The 19,011-nt window shown below is 44.4% G+C and overlaps 1 protein-coding gene and 1 pseudogene across 1 annotated transcript in view; both read right to left on the reverse strand.

Moving 5' to 3' along the window:
• The window catches only part of LOC126198417 (synapsin), an 846,670-nt gene that overhangs the window by 93,628 nt on the left and 734,031 nt on the right, over positions 1 to 19,011 (reverse strand). The window lies entirely within an intron of this gene.
• LOC126199754 (5S ribosomal RNA) lies at positions 2,041 to 2,158 on the reverse strand (annotated as a pseudogene).

Consider the following 19,011-nt stretch of genomic DNA (forward strand, 5'->3'; position numbering starts at 1 on the left):
ATCGCGACATTGCTGCTCGCGTTCGTCGAGATCCAATGACTGTTAGCAGAATATGGAATCAGTGGGTCCAGGAGGGTAATACGGAACGCCGTGATGGATCCCAACGGCCTCGTATCACTAGCAGTCGAGATGAAAGGCATCTTATCCGCATGGCTGTAACGGATAGTGCAGCCACGTCTCGATCCCTGAGTCGACAGATGCGGACGTTTGCGAGACAACAACCATCTGCATGAACAGTTCGACGACGTTTGCAGCAGCATGGAGTATCAACTCGGAGACCATGGCTGCGGTTACCCTTGACGCTGCATCACAGTCAGGAGCGCCTACGATGGTGTACTCAACGACGAACCTGGGTGCACGAATGGCAAAACGTCATTTTTTCGGATGAATCCAGGTTCTGTTTACTGCATCATGATAGTCACATCCGTGTTTGGCGACTCGCGGTGAACGCATATTGGAAGCGTGTATTCGTCATTGCCATACTGGCGTATCACCGAGCGTGATGGTATGGGGTGCCATTGGTTACACGTCTCGGGCACCTCTTGTTCGCATTGACGGCATTGAACAGTGGACGTTACATTTCAGATGTGTTACGACCCGTGGCTATACCCTTCATTCGATCCCTGCGAAACCCTACATTTCAGCAGGATAATGCACGACCGCATGTTGCAGGTCCTGTACGGGCCTTTCTGGACACAGAAAATGTTCGACTGATGCCCTGGCCAGCACATTCTCCAGATCTCTCACCAATTGAAAACTTCTGGTCAATGGTGGCCGAGCACCTGGCTCGTCACAATACGCCAGTCACTACTCTTGATGAACTATGGTATCGTGTTGAAGCTGCATGGGCAGTTGTACCTGTACATGCCATCCAAGCTCTGACTCAATGCCCAGGGGTATCAAGGCCGTTATTACGGCCAGAGGTGGTGGTTCTGGGTACTGATTTCTCAGGATTTATGCACCCAAATTGCGTGAAAATGTAATCACATGTAAGTTCTAGTATAATATATTTGTCCAATGAATACTTGTTTATCATCTGGATTTCTTCTTGGTGTAGCAATTTTAATGGCCAGTAGTGTATTTATGGTACATGAAGGGCAGAACTGAAATATCAGTTCACCCAAAACAGTTACGGCTCTCAAAAATTCTCGAGAAAGTCAAATTTGAAGTTTTGCGACTGACTATAACACCCCAAACCAAGTGAAATTTTTAAGATGAAACGTGTAGATTCCTCGCATCCCATTTGGTGGTGGCGTGTTCCCCTCCCGGCTGATGCAAATTTTTTAACAAAGTGGCATTTTATGCTAGCATTTCCGTAAAGCGTAAAATACATAAAGATGGAAAAACGCAATTCGTAATGTTCTTTAAACAATCGGATTTTTGTATTTTTTTATGTTTATGGCGCGTGAAGTACTGAACTGAAATATCAGTCATGCAAAACAGTTCGATGAAGCTCTTAAAAACTCTCGCGGACGTCGACTTTGAAGTTTTCCAAGTTTCTGTAACACCCAAAACTAACTGAAGTTAGTAGGATGAAACGGGTAGCTGTGTGACAGAATGCTCGTGTGCCACATGGGGTTGCCATGTTCGATTCCCAGCTGATGCAAATTTTTAAACGAAATTGCATATTATATGAGCATTTCCATAAAGTCTAAAATACATAAAGATTGAAAAATTTAATTTGAAATGTTCTTTGAATTTAAACAATCTTTATCAACAATCTTTTGTAAAAAATCATAATTAAGAATTTATCGTTGGAATGAAAACTGGATTTTTGAGTGCAATCTATAATTAGAAATAAGAAGAGGTGAATTTTCCATTAAATACAAGGTAATTAAGCACTCCGCGTTCAGGCCACAAGTGGCCCATCGGAACCATCCGACCGCCGTGTCATCCTCAGATGAGGATGCGGGTAGGAGGGGCGTGTGGTCAGCACACTGCTCTCCCGGTCGTTATGATGGTTTTCTTTGACCGGAGCCGCTACTATTCCGTCGAGTAGCTCCTCAGTTGGTATCACGAGGCTGAGTGCACCCCGAAAAATGGCAACAGCTCATGGCGGCCCAGATGGTCACCCATCCAAGTGCCGGCCACGCCCGACAGCGCTTAACTTCGGTGATCTGACGGGAACCGGTGTATCCACTGCGGCAATGCCGTTGGCAAATACAAGTTAACTAACATATATTTAATGAATTTTATATTTCTAAAGCGAGACTCGAACCAGCGGTTACCAGTTCCGAGCGCTACCGATTTTTTTCCATCTTTATGCATTTTATGCTTTACAGCAATTCTCGCAGAACGAGCAGCTTTATTTAAAAAATTGCCTTGGCTGTGAATCGAATCCAGAGCCACTACATGGAAGATAAGCGTTCTACTACAGAGCCACATGTCCTGTCGAAAAATCGAGCGTAGTTTTGGGTATTAAAAGCTCTCGGGAAACCTCGAAGTCGGTTTTCTCGCGTGTGTTTAAGACTTGCATCGAACGGCTTAGGTGGACTGATATTTGAGTTCTGACCTTCACATACCACAAATATAAAAAAAAATTACAAAAATTCGATTGCTCTTTGGTCTCCTTTTAAGTTAAAAAAACTTGTTGCATGTTTCTGAAGATTAGTACGCCGAACTTTTATAACATCTACTGGTTATCTACTCAAATGTCCGCATTTGGGCAAGACCCTTTTTTTTCGAGTATTTGGATATTGCCAGGGAAATGATTCGCTAGTAGATACTGATTTATATAAAATCTTCCACCACTATCATATTTCACCAATGTGTCGGCGTACTGCAACAGTTTCGCTTCGTCATAGTTTCGTAATAGATTACAGGAATACAACAGATTTACACATTAGAGCGCTTATACCATACGTGGAATCTAATATGAGCCTGCACCTCTTAAAGAACTTTCTAAGCGGTTGGGAACATTCGTACCGTCTCTACACAGATACATCACGTACTGCAGATGGCGTCGGAAGCGCATATTACCACGAACAGACAAGCCATACAGCCCAATTACAAATCTGTTCTGAAGCCTCGATACTTCAGTAGGGCTCACAGCAGTGCTAGAGAGACTTAAATATGCTGACAGCTTGGATAAAATAACTATTCTGACAGACTCGCGATCAACATTTCCACTCATACAGAGTGATGATGTCAATATTACCGACAATTAATTGGAATTCCAGTTTATAGACTGTACTGCAGCGTCGCAACAAGACGATCTCTTTGCTGTGCATAAAGGGGCACCGTGGTGTAAGGGGCAATGCATATGTCGACGCTAATTGTCAAAACTCGAGTGTCATCCGCCATTGGACAGAGACGCATGAACATGTTAATTACGCGCACCTTCTGCAAGACGTGGAGCGCCAGATTAGTACATTGTGGAACAATATCGTACCAATAAATGGGAAGGTCTTACGTAGCTGTATAAAGAAGTATTTCCGCATGACCGTGGCACACCCTTGGTATGTATCACAGAAAGTCTCTCGTTGCCGTGTTCCGCTTCTGCTTTAACCACGGACGGTTCCAACTGCATTTCTACCTGCTACGACTGATTGACTGATCCCTATATGACTGTAGCGCAGAGGAGGGCATCGACCACGTCATGTTCGGCTGCCCACCGCGACACCACGCGACAACAGAATTGCCGCAGAGGATGGTGCCTACCAGAATGTAGACACTACTCGCAGAGCATGATGTGTCACTGTATGTTACATGGATAAAACTTTTTGGTGACTGAACGCATCGCGATTTAACTGTGATGTACACAACCAATATAAATATTCTATGCGAGTCTTGGATGTACGTGTGTACGTCACTGGATAATCCTTTTAATTTGTAACATGTAATGTACTGGACTCTCGCTGAGTGGAGCTTGTCCAAAGACCACCAGTAAATAAATAAATAAATTCGCAGAGGAAAATCTCAGATGAAAGGAGTAATGCCATTGTTATACTACTCTCCAAAAAAGGAAACAGAAAGGAATGCGGAAATTGCAGAGGTATAAATTTCATAGCTGCGTTGTATAAGATCTGCACCAGAACGGTCTCTAAAACATAAATAGTAAATGAGTAGTTATTTCAGAGGAGCAGAATGGTTTTAGAAATGGCAAGTCTTGCATCGACAGCGCCCTCATTATAAAATAACTTGCAGGGAAAAAAGAGAGTATAACAACGGAAACAACATAGTGTTTCCAGATTATAGGAAGGCGTTTGGCCGAATGCACAGACAACTTCTCTGGAATGTAATGGAATACAGAGGGTAACCCAGGCATATCATTCTCGTACTAAAAGGCGTATATAAAAATACAACATTAAAGATCAGAACTGGCTCAAAATAATGACAACGTCCATGTAAATGAGGAGATCAGACGAGAGTGTCGCCTGCAATACCGTAGTTTAAAAGTATCACACAAAACAAAAATAAACACTTGTTTATTCGCCGATGACCAGTTAATTATATATGATGATGAAAGGTGAACCGCAGAACACTGCCCAAAAGATAACTTAGTGTGCCAAGAAAGTATTTTCTACTTTTATATTTTGACGATGGCGTCATATTATGAACGCTGATTGGCAGTTATGAAGTAGTGTGACAGGAAGTAGGCGGAGCCTCTGCATATTTAAGCTCGTGCTCAGCACTCATAACCATCAGTTGACTGCACAGCAGCAAGGAGAGCTCCACCTACCAACCCAAGGGAGCCAATGGGTATAACTAATTTTATTTTATTTTGTTAAAAATTTTGACATCATTAGACTTTTTCATTCATTTAAAGATTGGTATCTAGTATTTCTTAAAATTTATTCACAGGTCTGATGATGGTTTTCTAGAAAAAAACCTAAACCGGTTACTCATTAAAACAGACATAACGTGATCAAGACTGAACTTTAATCTAAATATAATCTTTCAGAAAGTGGCGAAGTAGCTATCCAGGTCAAATATTTAATTTAAATTCTTTCAAGTTTTGGATAGATAGTACCAATAATTCGAGGGTTGTCCAAAAGTAAGTTCCGATCGGTCGCTAAATGGAAACCACAGTGAAAATCAGAAACATTTTATGTGCAAGAGTCAGCTACACTCTCCAGATACTTCCCTACATAGTCGCCGCTCCGACTTAGACATTTGTCGGAGCGTTATACCAAATTTCCAGCACCATCGTCATAGAAATAAGCCGCCTGTGCTTTCCGATAATTCTCTACACTGGTCTATAGCATCTAGCCTACGCCCAAGTGTTGTCTTTGTATCCAGAGTTTCATATGAACGGAGATGATACTCAGGACGAGCCAATTAGGGCTATGTTGTGGGTGATCGAACACTTCCCATCGAAAAGGTTGCAGCAGCGTCTTCACTACCCCTGAAGAGTGCGGCTGAGAATCGCCACGAAGAAGGACGTGCGTGGCAGTTATGTTAGGTGGGCTGCATTCATTAAGGCGAAGCCTCTTGATACGATCGACGGTCATACAAGAGACACTACCCAACACATCTGTGCAAAGCTTCGTCGGGTTTTCACTGTGGTGTCCATTTGGCGACCGATCGGAACTTACTTTCTGGATAACCATCATAGCATTCCATATTTATAATGGATCGTTTTTATTTATTTATTGTTCCGTGGGACCAAATTAAGGAGAAGTCTCCATGGTCATGGAACGAGTCAATACATGAATTTATAACACTATAGTAGAAACAGATAAAATGAAATACAAGATACGTATTCAGGCGACAACTCGTAAGTTTAAATAAAGAAAATCAACAATGTAACACTGGAATTTGCTTAATTTTTCAGCTCTTCCAGGAGCTCCTCGACAGAATAGAGGGAGGGAGCCATGAGGAAACTCTTCAGTTTAGACTTAAAAACGTTTGGGCTACAGCTAAGAGTTTTGAGTTCTTGTGGTAGCTTATTGAAAATGGATGCAGCAGAATACTGCACTCCTTTCTGCACAAGAGTCAAGGAAGTGCATTCCACATGCAGATTTGATTTCTGCCTAGTGTTAACTGAGTGAAAGCTGCTAAATCTTGGGAATAAGCTAATATTGCCAACAACAAACGACATTAAAGAAAATATATACTGTGAGGGCAATGTCAGAATTCCCAGACTATTGAATAGGGGTGGACAAGAGGTTCTCGAACTTACACCACATATACTCGAACAGCCCGTTTTTGAGCCAAAAATACCATTTTTGAATCAGAAGAATTACACCAAAAAATAATACCATATGACACAAGCGTATGAAAATATGCGAAGTAGACTACTTTTCGTGTTGTGCTGTCACTTATTTCAGATACTGTTCTAATGGTAAATAAAGCAGCATTTAGTTTGTGAACAAGATCCTGAACATGGGCTTTCCACAACAGCTTACTACCTATCCGTACGCCTAGGATCTTGAACTGTTCCGTCTCGCTTATAATATGCCCATTCTGTCTGATCAAAATATCAGTTCTTGTTGAATTGTGAGTTAGAAACTTGTTTATGTTTTATAAGTCAATGTTGCAGATAATAAGCAAACTACACTGAGGTGACAAAAGTCATGGGATAGCGAAATGCACATAAACAGATGGCGGTAGTATCGCGTACAGAAGATATAGAAGGGCAGTGGATTGGCGAAGTTATCATTGCTACTCTGGTGGTTCACAGTGTCAAGAGTGTGTCGAGAATGCCAAATTTCAGGCATTACCTCTCACTACGAGCAACTTAGTAGCAGACGGCCTTCACTTAACGACCGAGAGCAGCAGCATTTGCGTAGAGTTGTCAGTGCTAACAGAGAAGCAACTCTGTGTGAAATAACGGCAGAAATCAATGGGCGACGTACGGCGAACGTATCCGCTTGGACAGTGTGGCGGAATTTGGCGTTAATGGGTTGTGGCAGCAGATGAGCGACGCAAGTGCCTTTGCTAATAGCACGACATCGCCTGTAGCTCCTCTTCTGGGCTCGTGACAGTATCGGTTGGTCCTTAGACGACTGGAAAACCGTGGCCTGGTCAGATGAGCCCCGATTTCAGTTGATAAGAAGTGACGGTAGGGTCTGAGTGCGGCGCAGACCTCACGAAGCCGCAAGTTGTCAACATGGCACTGTGCAAACTGGTGTTGGCTCCATAATAGTGTGGGCCGTGTTTACAAGGAACGGAATAGGTCCTCTGGTCCAACTGAACCAATGATTAACTGCTCGGCGACTTGGAGACCATTTGGAGCCATTCGTGGACATCATAATCCCAAATAACGATGCAATTTTTATGGATGACAATGAACCATGTCACAGGGCCGCAATTGTTCGCGATGGGTTTGTATAACATTCTGGACAATTCGAGCGAATAATTTGGCCACGCAGATCGCCCGACTTGAAACCCATCGAACATTTATCGGACATAATGGAGAGGTCAGTTCGTGCTCAGAATCCTGCGCCGGCAACTCTTTCGCAATTATGAACGGCTCTGGAGGCAGCGTGGCTCAATATATCTGCAGGGTGTTTCCAAAGACTTGTTGAGTACATGCCACGTGGAGTTGCTACACTACACCGGGAAAAAAGAAGTTCGACACGATACTAGGAGGTGTCCCACGACTTCTGTCACCTCAGACTATAATCATAGTTTCAAATCTTTTTGCTTATTATTTTTCTTACTGATCCCTGTCGTTGGTTCATCATGTGCGGAAGGCTCTAACCTACTTCTTATTGAACTTTCTACATACGAAATGGAAAAGAATGTCGGCAGAGAAAGATAATACGCTGCACCCCAGTAGAGACACACTACACCTTACAATATGAATAGATATGAGGTACGGTAACTCTCAAAGGGCGAAACAGTCATTAGCAAACGACGAAGCTATAAATCCTTAAAAATTTTCAGTGAAAGTATCATCGTAATACTGCAATTACAGTTTTGCTGCAAAGCAACTTGTAGTTCTCCTCAGTTTCTGTTCCAAATTATGTTTAAGGTTTTTATAAATAAATTCATATTTGGAACGAAGCCATAGTCCCGCTGAGTGAGGTTCAGGCAGTGGGTTGAGCACTTCCCAGTGCAGTGTCTGTCATGCGGTTATGCCACTGGATGCTTTAACCTACTCTGGGCGAATGACACTTCCTGCATAGTATTCTTTGCGTTTTCGGGCTGTAATTGTCTGTGTCTCGAATTCTGTTTCTGAGCGTGAAGGCCATCTAAACACCACATCCAAAATGTTCGCCATAACAAACAGCCTATCTTCAGCCTGGCATTTAAATTCTGGCCGAATTTGGTACAACAGCGTATTTCAAAGGCAAGTGCTTCACTATATAGTATCCTTTCCCCTATCCGCAACGGCAAAAAAAAAAAATTGTGATTTTTAGAAGCAATATACGGCATGGCAGATCGCGTTTATGACGGACTGCTCATTTACATTATCCTTTACATGGACATACTCAGCGAATAAAAATCCTGAAATGGTCGCTATTGTAAGTCACTGGTGATTTTCCCGGTCATTAAAACACACACACACACAAAATGCCATTGATTTTACTCGCTGACCATAAGCAGCACAATAACTGAATAAGTGTATCTCCAACTACGTCATTTAGCGGCTTTTCACTGGACATGATTCAGGGAAATGGTTAGCTCATTTTGTTTAGTTATTAGATTACGTCCTGTTGTAGCAACACTTTCGTTGCACAAAGGCAGATTATTCCAGACGTTATTACACTATAGAAATAGAATCTCTCCATCAACTCACTTTGGATATTGATTTCACGATCCTTGAATGATCTCCATTCTCCTAACCAAGACTGATATCATATAATTGGTATTGTTATTACAGTGCGTCCCGTTATGGTATCATTTTCATTGCACACGGTCAGATTAGCACGGAATGTTATTACAGCACAGGCGAAAAAATCTCTGCATGAGTAGAGCCACTTTAGAGATTGATTCCACATTACACTCATAATATCCATTCTCCTACTGAAGACTGAAATAAAGCAATTCGTGGCCCTGTGAATAATTCCCTATTACTGCAGTGTGTCCGAACTGTTTGTTCGTGCCCACCTGGACTCTTTCTGTTCCTGAAGTTGGAAGGAAGGATCTGGAGAGGAAGTTAAATTTCAGCCGGAAGTAAAAACAGACAGCAGAGGACGTGAAGGCTCAATTGAACTAAACGTATAACGTTTTGGAAAGAATTTATAAGAATAACATTAATAAAAGTAAAACAATGGCAATTGAGTGTAGTCGAATTAAAAGAGGTGATGCTGAGAGAATTAGAAGAGGTCAACGTTCTAGTAGCAGCGAGCTTTGCTGTTTGTGGAGAAACTAACTGACGACGTTAAAAGGAGCATACATAATGTAGACAGACAGTAGTAAGACAAGCTTTTCCGGAAAAGGGAAATATCTCTACATCGACTGTAGATTTAAGTGATACGAAGTATTTTCTGCAAATAATTGTCTGGAGCGTAGCCTTATACTAAGTGAAACATGTAGGATAAACATATTAGAGGAGTAAATCCAGTAACTAATCAGCAGGTGCTGAATGAAATTGGGGAGAAAATACATTTACGGCCTAACTTGAGTAGAAGAAGGAATAGGTTGATAGCACCTACTCTGACGCACCGAGGAGCAATTAATTCGATAGTGGGGGGAAGTGTGGTGGCGTAAAAATTGTAGATAACACCATGGCTTGACTACAGTAAGCATTTTAAAGTGGACGGAGGTTGCTGTAGTTATGCAGAGACGAAGAGACTGGCACAGGATGGACTACGTTGAGATACACATCAAAGTCCTCCGACGACAACGACGTGTCACATATGAACAACGTGTCATATTTGAGGATACTACAAGTATCTATGCTTAGTATGACGCGAAAATTAATGTCTAATAATGTCCATGTACCTGTCTATTACAATAAATAATTCCATTATACACTCCTGGAAATTGAAATAAGAACACCGTGAATTCATTGTCCCAGGAAGGGGAAACTTTATTGACACATTCCTGGGGTCAGATACATCACATGATCACACTGACAGAACCACAGGCACATAGACACAGGCAACAGAGCATGCACAATGTCGGCACTAGTACAGTGTATATCCACCTTTCGCAGCAATGCAGGCTGCTATTCTCCCATGGAGACGATCGTAGAGATGCTGGATGTAGTCCTGTGGAACGTCTTGCCATGCCATTTCCACCTGGCGCCTCAGTTGGACCAGCGTTCGTGCTGGACGTGCAGACTGCGTGAGACGACGCTTCATCCAGTCCCAAACATGCTCAATGGGGGACAGATCCGGAGATCTTGCTGGCCAGGGTAGTTGACTTACACCTTCTAGAGCACGTTGGGCGGCACGGGATACATGCGGACGTGCATTGTCCTGTTGGAACAGCAAGTTCCCTTGCCGGTCTAGGAATGGTAGAACGATGGGTTCGATGACGGTTTGGATGTACCGTGCACTATTCAGTGTCCCCTCGACGATCACCAGTGGTGTACGGCCAGTGTAGGAGATCGCTCCCCACACCATGATGCCGGGTGTTGGCCCTGTGTGCCTCGGTCGTATGCAGTCCTGATTGTGGCGCTCACCTGCACGGCGCCAAACACGCATACGACCATCATTGGCACCAAGGCAGAAGCGACTCTCATCGCTGAAGACGACACGTCTCCATTCGTCCCTCCATTCACGCCTGTCGCGACACCACTGGAGGCGGGCTGCACGATGTTGGGGCGTGAGCGGAAGACGGCCTAACGGTGTGCGGGACCGTAGCCCAGCTTCATGGAGACGGTTGCGAATGGTCCTCGCCGATACCCCAGGAGCAACAGTGTCCCTAATTTGCTGGGAAGTGGCGGTGCGGTCCCCTACGGCACTGCGTAGGATCCTACGGTCTTGGCGTGCATCCGTGCGTCGCTGCGGTCCGGTCCCAGGTCGACGGGCACGTGCACCTTCCGCCGACCACTGGCGACAACATCGATGTACTGTGGAGACCTCACGCCCCACGTGTTGAGCAATTCGGCGGTACGTCCACCCGGCCTCCCGCATGCCCACTATACGCCCTCGCTCAAAGTCCGTCAGCTGCACATACGGTTCACGTCCACGCTGTCGCGGCATGCTACCAGTGTTAAAGACTGCGATGGAGCTCCGTATGCCACGGCAAACTGGCTGACACTGACGGCGGCGGTGCGCAAATGCTGCGCAGCTAGCGCCATTCGACGGCCAACACCGCGGTTCCTGGTGTGTCCGCTGTGCCGTGCGTGTGATCATTGCTTGTACAGCCCTCTCGCAGTGTCCGGAGCAAGTATGGTGGGTCTGACACACCGGTGTCAATGTGTTCTTTTTTCGATTTCCAGGAGTGTATTTTAATACAGTACTTATACACACATTGAAAAAAGTTTTGCATTACCTCGGTTCCGAGAGTTCCGGAACCTGTACAGAAAACTGGAATAGAGATCAACATAAACATCATTTCCGCCCTTTTTGTTGCTCATGAAAACCACACATTGCATGTTATACCACCATACAGCGAGATCTTCAGAATTGGTGGGGGGGTCCAGTCTGCTGTACACACCAGTACCTCTAAAAACCCAGAAGCACGTCCTCTTGCAGTAATGCATGCCTGTGTTCGTCGTGGCATACTATCCACAAGTTCATCAAGACTCGTGTGTTCAGTAGGTTTTATGACCTGTGTATTATTTATTCATTCATGATTCAGAAACTTTTGTCATTGTTGCGTTTGCAGCTGTCTTGCTTGCCAGATTGTCCCACCCCTCAACGGCGATTCAACGCAGATCCCTCAGAGTCCATAACAGCCCTTTTCAATCTATCCCAGGCATGTTCGATAGGGTTCATGTCTAGAGAACACGCTCGCCTTTCTAGTCGAACGATGTCGTTATCCTGAAGGAAGTCATTCACAAGATGTGCACTACGGGGGCGAGAACTGTCGTCCATGGACACGAAAGCTTCGCCAATATGCTGCCGATATGGTTACACTAGCGGTCGGAGGATGGCATTCACGTATCGTACAGCCGTTACGGCGCCTTTCATGACCGCCAGCGGCGTCCGTCGGCCTCACATAATGCCACCCCAAAACACCTTGCTGCACTCGCTGGACAGCGTATCTAAGGCTTTCAGCCTGACCGGGTTTGAGTCTCCGACGATTGTCTGGTTGAAGGCATATGCGACGCTCATCGGTGAAGAGAACGTGATGCCAATCCTAAGCGGTCCATTCGGCATGTTGTTGGGCCAATCTGTATCGCGCTGCATGGTGTCGTGGTTGCAAGGATGGACCTCGCCATGGACGTCGGGAGTGAAGTTGCGCCATCATGCAGCCTATTTCGCACAGTGAGTCGTAACACGACATCCTGTGGCTGCACGAAAGGCATTATTCAACATGGTGGCGTTGCTGTCAGGGTACCTACGAGCATCAATCCGTAGGTAGTGGTCATACACTGCAGTGGTAGCCCTTGGGCGGCCTGAGCGAGGAATGTCATCGACAGTTCCTGTCTCTCTGTACATCCTTTGGTTCACTCCGAGACGCCTGAACACTTCCCTTGTTGAGAGCCCTTCCTGGCACAAAGTAACAACGCGGACGCGATCGATCTGCGGTATTGACCATCTAGGCATGGTTGAACTACAGACAACACGAGCCGTGTACCTCCTTCCGGGTGGAATGACTGGAACTGATCGGCTGTCGGGCACCTTCCTTCTAATAGGCGCTGCTCGTGCATGGTTGTTTACGTCTTTGGGCGGGTTTAGTGACATCTATGAACAGTCAAAGGGACTGTGTCTGTGATACAATATCCACAGTCCACGTCTGTCTTCAGAAGTTCTGGGAACCGGTGTGATGCAAAACTTTTTTTGACGTATTTAATCAGCATACATTCCTTTGAAATGTTTTTCAGCTGGTTTCAATGAAACTGTTGATGAATCTCCTTGCTGGTCTTTAAATTCAGTTTGCGCCACGTAACGCAGGAAAACATCGATTTTACAATTGGCAATTGGTGCGTGTGTGCGTGTGTGTGTGTGTGTGTGTGTACGCGCGCGCGCGCGCTGTGTGTGTGTGTATGTACGTGTGTGTGCTAAACCGCCAAATGGTATGACAGATGTTCCAAATTTCATCTGCTAGGCAGTAGTAGCGACAAAGCAAGATGGAATTTGGAATAAGTTTCCAAAAATTTCTATTTTTAAACTTTTCAAATTAGGTTGAATGTAAGGGGGTATTGAAAGTTCCTGGCTTTGTTGCCTTGTAGTTGAAATATGAAAACGAATGAAGACTCAATTGAGGGCCTGAAATCTTAACATGTGACACTGTAAATATCAGGTGTTCACTATTCGTACAATTTGTTGAGTTGCTGGTGTTAGCAGAGATGACAGAGTCAGAAGCAAGTTTCTCATCATTGGAGTTATGGGCCGTCATGAGGATTTTGTTTCTTCAGGGGAAGACCGCGAAGGACATTCACACTGTGATGTCACAAACACTGGGAGAGACGTTTACTTCCTTCAGCACTGCGAAAACTTGGATATCTCGTTTCAAGACTGGTCATTTCACTATTGGAGACGAGCCCCTCAGTGGTCGCTCTCGCTGCAACATCCGATGCAGTCCATGAGCTGATTCTTCAGGACCGACGAATATCCTCCAAAAAGACAGCCGAGATGCTGGACGTCTCCCGGCAGCGCGTTGGTTTCATTATCACCACAATCCGAGGTATACGCAAGCTTTCTGCGAATAGGTGTCGAAATGTTTGAGCTATTCGCGGAAGGAGTGCGCTGAGACATCAAAATCCATTTTGCGCTATTTTGAAGCTCCAGATACCTTTTTTTTTTTTTTTTTTTTGCGAGGTTAGTGACTGGGGATAAAAGCTGGCTTCACTTTTATGACTCTGAAACCAAGGAATAATCAAAATAATGGTGCTATAGCGCTCTCCACGGCCGAAGATGTTCCGCACCCAGAAATCGTCAAGAAAAGTGATGGCGTCTGTTCTCTGTGACAAGGACGGCATTCTGTTGATGAGCTATTTACCTCAGGGATTTATACAACCAGACAATATTATGCTAACCGCCTACACCAGCTGAAGGAAGCAATTAAGAATAAACGCAGATAGAAGTTGACCAAAGGATTCTTTTGTTGTATGACAATGCACCTGTATTTACGTCCAAGGTTGCAGCTGCCAAATTGACGACTTTGGAATTCCAACTGCTCAACCATCCCCATTCTAGCTAGACCTAGCCCCCACCGACTACTATATGTTTCTGAACTAGAAAAGCTGAAACAGTGATGCACCAAGTGTATCAGTCTCATGGGAGGATATATTGAACAAATGAGAAATTTCAAAACTCTAGATTTGTTCTTTCTAGTCAAAGCCAGGAACATTTCAGCATCCCTTCGTAATGCCACGGGAGTGGTTAGTGGGGACCTGATTCCACGAAACTAACGTGGGGTAATTAATCGTAACAGTTATTGAGTTCCTGCTTCATATTTCGTTACAGAAGAGAGGGACAGTAAAAAGTAATTATGCAATCGCTCTGCTCTGAGTCATGCCCGCACAGCAGAGAGCGACCGCCTTCTACGTAGACATTCCATCGCGAGGACAAAAAACTGCGCGATGTTTTCCGGGGAACATCCTGTGGCTTATCAGTTGGCTGAGTGAGCGCCCATCGCGAGGCGAGCAAAAAGACCGCATGCCCGAGTCTTCTGCGCCGTCGTCTTTACGCCTACGCCTGCTTAGACGCTTGAGAGTGACGGTGGGCGACCTGCGCGCCATAGACTTCTCGAGCGAGAGCAGAGATTCTGCCGAAGCGACTCTTGCTCTGTAACTACGTAGAACCAACTGCTACGTAGCAGAGCATAATACACTGCCGGAAAAAAATTGTGCACCCTTTATAGATTTCCATTTCAATGAAAATTTATTGTTGAAACAGTGCGTATGTTATACGTGAAATGATTACATTTAGAGATCAATACCACAAGCGGTTCTGAGGTACCAGGTAAAGACTTATGATTAAACACCCGTATTAGTTCATGGTGTAGCCTTCGCGGGCGCAATGCGATCGCTGACTCTGCCATCCAGTCTGTTCTGGCGTAACCACAAACGCCGGAGCGAAGAGGCGAAACGAAAGAACATCTACAGCTACATAGCCGGCCATGGCGGCCGAGCGGTTCTGGGCGGTACAGTCTGGAATCACGCGATCGCTACGGTCGCAGGTTCGAATCCTGCCTCGGGCATGTGTGTTATGTCCTTAGGTTAGTTAGGTTTAAGTAGTTCTAAGTTCTAGGGGACTGATGACCTTAGAAGTTAAGTCCCATAGTGTTCAGAGCCATTTGAACCATACATCTACATATATACTCCGCTAGCCACCAAGCGGTGTGTGGCGCCAAAGTCATATTCCCCCCCCCCCCCCCCGGCCGGCCGCAGTGGTCTCTCGGTTCTAGGCGCGCAGTCCGGAACCGCGCGACTGCTACGGTCGCAGGTTCGAATCCTGCCTCGGGCATGGATGTGTGTGATGTCCTTAGGTTAGTTAGGTTTAAGTAGTTCTAAGTTCTAGGGGACTGATGACCTCAGATGTTAAGTCCCATAGTACTCAGAGCCATTTGAACCAACCATTTGAACACCCCCCCCCCCCCCCCCCCCTCTGTTCCACTCGCGGATCGCGCGAGGGTTAAACGACTGTCTGAACGCCTCAGTACGAGCTCTTATTTCCCTTCTCTTTGAATGATGATCATTACGCGATTTGAAAGTTGGTGGTAATAATATACGCTCCACATCCTCGGTGAAGATTGGATTTCGGAATTTAGAGAGCAACCCCTTCTGTTTAGCGCGTCGTCTACCTGCAAGTGTGTCCCACTTCAAACTTTCTATGAGATTTCTAACGCTCTCGCGTTGGCTAAATGTACCAGTCACGAATCTTGCCGCTCTTCTTTGGACCTTCACAATCTCTTGAATCAGACCCAACTGGTGAGGGTCCCACACAGACAAACAATACTCTAAGACTGGACGAACTAACGTATTGTAAGCTATTTCCTTTGTTGAAGGACTGCATCGCTTCAGGATTCCACCAATAATCCGCAATCTAGAGTTCGCCTTACACGTTACTTGTGTAATCTGATCATTCAATTTGAAATCATTTCGAACAGTCACACCCAGATACTTGACTGATGTTACCGCTTCCAAAGACTGATCATTTATTTTTTACTCATACATTAATGGGGATTTTCGCCTTGTTACACGCAGTAGGTTACACTTACTAATATTGTGAGGTAACTGCCAGTCATTACACCATGCATTTATTTTCTGCAAATCCTTATTGATTTGTTCACAACTTTCGTGTGATACTACTTTACTGTAGACTACAGCATCATCGGCAAACAGTCTAAGGCCGCTGTCAATACCATCAACCAGATCGTTTATGTAAATCGTAAAAAGGAGAGGACGTATTATGCTGCCCTGGGGCACACCTGAAGTTACTCTTGTTTCTGTTGAAGTTATCCCGTTCAGGACGACATACTGCTAGCTGTCTTTTAGAAAACTTTCTATCCAACCGCATATGTCATTGGATAGACCGTAAGCGTGCACTTTTTGTAGCAAGCGACAGTGCGGAACTGAGTCGAAAGCCTTTCGAAAGTCGAGAAGTATGGCATCAACCTGGGAGCCGGTATCTAGAGCCTGTTGTATGTCATGCACAAAGAGGGCCAGCTGTGGCTCGCATGACCACTGTTTCCTAAAACCCTGCTGGTTTCTGCAGATGAGCTTCTCAGAGTCTAGAAAGGTCATTATGTTTGAACGCAAAATATGTTCCATGATTCTACAAGTCGGTGTCAGTGAAATTGGCCGGTAATTATGTGCATCCGATTTTCTACCCTTTTTATAGAGTGCTATGACCTGGGCCTTCTTCCAGTCCCGTGGAACTTTCCGCCGTTCCAATGATCTCTGATAGATGACGGATAAGAATGGTGCTATATTTGTAGCGTAGTCAACATAAAATCTTACGGGGATACCGTCTGCGCCAGATGCCTTTCTGGCGTCTAAGGATCTTAACTGTTTTACAATCCCAGATACACTAAACACTATGTCAGCCATCCTTTCGTTTGTTAGATCATTGAAAGGGGGAATGGTACTGTAGCCCCCTACCGTAAACGAGTTTTTGAAAGCTAGGTTTAGAATTTCGGCCTTCTGTTTATCATCATCAGTTACATTACTGAGAGCAGGCAGTGAATAATCGGACCTGCAACAGCTGCATATAAACGCAGCTCATGCCGCGAAAGATCGGCCCGAGTCTGCAATGTGATTAATGCTCCGCTGTATTGATCCGTATCAAGTGGTTCCTCGGACTCATTGTATGGCATGAACTGTGTTGTTTTCATGTCGCCTCTCGCTAGCGACATTTGATGTAATAAAAGTTAAAGTATTGTCAATTTGCTTTTCTGGAAATAAAACCACTAATGTTGTTTGTTTGAAATTGTTGTATAGCACTTCGAGAACGTTGTATCCTGTAAGCATCCTATTAGCGACGAGAGGGCAAGACACCACACAGTCGATCGTACAGATGGTGAATACTGTCCTAGGATACGTTATGCTACGAGTGCTCGATCTGATGGTTGACCAGTGGCACGAGTCGCTTCTCGTCCAATCAAATCCGCATGTTCTCGACTGGAGACAGATCTGTACATCGTGCTGACCAGGAAAGTTGCTGCACGTCTTGCAGAACACGTTTAGTTTCACGGACAGTGTATAGACGAGTATTATGTTACCTTCCTGTTTCAAGAAAGGCAAAACAATGGGTCTAACAACATACTGCACGTACCGAGGGCTCGTTAGTGTCCCCTCCAGAGACACCGAAGGTGTAGCTTATCGCACGCCAGACAGTAAGGCTTATGGTAAGGCCAGTGTCTTGGACGAATGCACTCTACGAGACAGCACTCACCAGATCGACGTCGTACGCACAAACGACTGTCGCTTGCATGAAGGCAGAATAGGCTTTCATCGCTTAAGGGGCTCCGGAACGCCCTATACTTGCAATGTTAAAATAACGCTTATAAATTACATCTTTCCTCACAAAGTATTTGAGGTAGGAAGTTGAACTTTTTACAGATTATTTATTGGAATATGGGCTACAACGTAACACAGGGATTTTACAAAATTTTAGTTCAGTTATTAAAGATGATTTTTTTTCAATTGTAATGAAAATTCACAACATTTTTTTGCAATTTTTTATTTATATATTCAAAAATATACAGTTTTTTGGAAAAAGGCTGTGTTTAATTATGCAGAAGGTACTGTGTAACATTTACTGAAAGTTTGAAACAAATATGTTTGGAAGATCCTTAGAAAACATGTAATTAGTATGAGAAAATAAAAAGTTTTGGGACTCGAGCGACAAAGATTGGATTAACTTTTTAGTGAATTCCAGGTCCATAGGATGGATTATCTTCATCCTCTGCAAACTCCTCCTCCAGCTTCCTCTTGTTCCTCCTCCTGTTTACTCTTGCTTGTATTTCTAGACTCTTTACAGCCCTGTCTGCAGCCCGAAGGCGTTCCTTGTCTAAAGCAAGCATCGCTCGTTGTTGTGTTCGCAGATTTTGCTACCATTTTCTTCAGTTGCAGTTACTGCAACAGTGTTCCAAAAGGTGGTCATGTATGAACACTTATCACATTTCAGTTGTATTTCACTAGCAAGTCCTACGTGCTTTATTATGGAGAGTTCCAGACCAACTTCACTGCAATGAATACATCTTACACAGTTTGAAAAAATTCCTTTGAGAACCGACATATCAAATATTTCATTCACATCCGATTCGCCCATAAAACATTCATAGTTTTCACTCATTGAACCAAGCTTCTTCTGTGAAGTATTTTCTTTCCCACTTTGACTGCTAAGGGCAGGTGTACTTGAGAGGTTAGGTTCACTCACTTGGTTATCGTCTTTATTGTTTACAGTAATAACACATGCCTTTGGCTTTCCAACATTTCTCCTTTTCTTAAAAGCCTTCAGGGGATTTCTAATAACTTTACTTTTACTCATTATTATACGTCAACAAAACAGTGACTCAAGAAACAGAATTAATTACGAATATTTTCGAGAT

The sequence above is a fragment of the Schistocerca nitens genome, chromosome 8 (genome assembly GCF_023898315.1).
Source record: "Schistocerca nitens isolate TAMUIC-IGC-003100 chromosome 8, iqSchNite1.1, whole genome shotgun sequence".
NCBI classification, from domain to species: Eukaryota; Metazoa; Arthropoda; class Insecta; order Orthoptera; family Acrididae; genus Schistocerca; species Schistocerca nitens.